The following is a 1931-nucleotide window of genomic DNA, read 5'->3' on the forward strand; positions in this document are numbered from 1 at the left end:
GGTTTACTAAAGCTGATGTGCCTGGTTTTAACTGGGACTCAAAACTGTGGGACTCAGCTTTCTCTCTTTATATCAGAAAGATAAAGCCTTTCCTTTACCCTCTGCATTCATGCCTAAAATAGATGAATGAAAGATTCAACCCATGACTGTCTTTGACTTTTTTTTGAAAATGTTATCAGATTCCTTTAAACAGCAACAAAACTATATTGACAGACAGTCTACGTTTCCTAAATTAACTAAGACATTTCCTTGAGCATTAATGTATTTGAGTAAAATCAGGATCACATGGCATTTGTTTTTGTTTATTTTTTGGTTTGTTTTAGGAGTACAGACAAGATGCAGGGAGTTGATCCTTCCTACATTTTCCTCGTTATTTGTTCTATAACAGAAATCCATTCAGAATAGTCCAGTTTGTTGAAATAAAATATGTACACATCCTTTTCTTATATATTACAATTGGATTGGAGCTATTTTGAGTGTTAGGAATAATTGGCACAATTTGATCTTCATGGAAAGTTCTAGGAAAATATTTGAATTTCAAAATGTTAAATTACATGGTGTGATCATTCTTCTATCAGTAACAGTCATGATTGATTTTTGAAATACCTGCCATTGGTTATTTATTGTTAAAGGCACTTGAACTCTGGGGTTGGGCACCATAATTGCAAATCCACTTGCTAGCTGTGTACCCTGAGGCACTCTACTTAACCTCTCTGTGCCTTTGTAGTTTCATGTGTAAAAGTAGAGATAACATCACCCCATGATCTTGAAATAATCCACATAGCTAGCTGTTAGTGTAGTTCCTGGTGAATTGTAAGTGCTCAGTAAATGTTATGTAAAAATGAACAATAAACACATTTAATGATTTTTTCAGTCTAATAATAAATAAGCATGTTATTGGGCAACTAATATTTATATTAAAAAAGATTTGGCGCCAGATCTTTCACAGATTTCAGGCTTGCTTCGTGTTAAATTGGTATCTTAATTATTCAATTGATAGCTGTTTGGTATATGCTCTCTCAGACATGCCGTATGATAAATAAAACCTGCTAGAGGAATTCCATTGAATAAAGCAGGCCAATAATCTGAGGACCTCTCCTTTAGAGTCAATACAACCCTGGTTTGAAAATAGCCTCTTGGTAATGTGACATTATTATTATTTTTTCCTTAGCAGTTTCACTCCTGCAGCCATCTAATAACTTCCAAGCAGATTAATCCATTAAAAGGTGTTCTCCTAGTGCTTAGTAATTGCCAGTAAAGTCTAATCAGATAGTGTCTGCTATAGAAGAGCCTTCAAGAAATACTATAAGATAATTAAAACATAAAGGTTATGCAAAAGTAGCAAATCAATACAGACAGTAAACATGGTTTATCAACAGTCCTGAGAACATTTTTTCAATTCTAAAATGTAAATGGACTTGGGATAGACCACATTGGTAGGATGACAGATAGGGTCCTGGTAACAGTTTAATTAACTCTAGTTTCCTGCATGTTAAAGGTTGCTTCAGACCACTGGCTCATGTAACAAACCCTCTTAGGATTTTGTTAGCTGGTGCCTGGTAGGAAGGCCAGGCAAGCTTCCATTCTTACAGGGTTAAGTTTTGCCTTCCTCCTCTGGGGGACCTATCAAAACACAGCCTTCTGTTTCTCTATAAATACACAGATACTTTACATTTCAGCTAAAATAGCTTGACTTTGTAATCAAGGTAAAAGAAACACCTACACGTACTGCCTCCCCCACCCCCACGCCCCCATCCCCACAGCCTAAATAATGAGCAGAGTTAACTAGGAGGAATTGTGTAATTAAAATTATATATTAAAATTCACACAAAATCTTTGTAGAATCTTAGAAAAAGCATGGCAGCTCTCCAGATGATTCATTTGCTGTTTTTAATGTTTCTGTAATGTAGGCTATTTTATAATTACCCAAA

This window comes from Tenrec ecaudatus, chromosome 2 (genome assembly GCF_050624435.1).
Source record: "Tenrec ecaudatus isolate mTenEca1 chromosome 2, mTenEca1.hap1, whole genome shotgun sequence".
Lineage (NCBI taxonomy): Eukaryota > Metazoa > Chordata > Mammalia > Afrosoricida > Tenrecidae > Tenrec > Tenrec ecaudatus.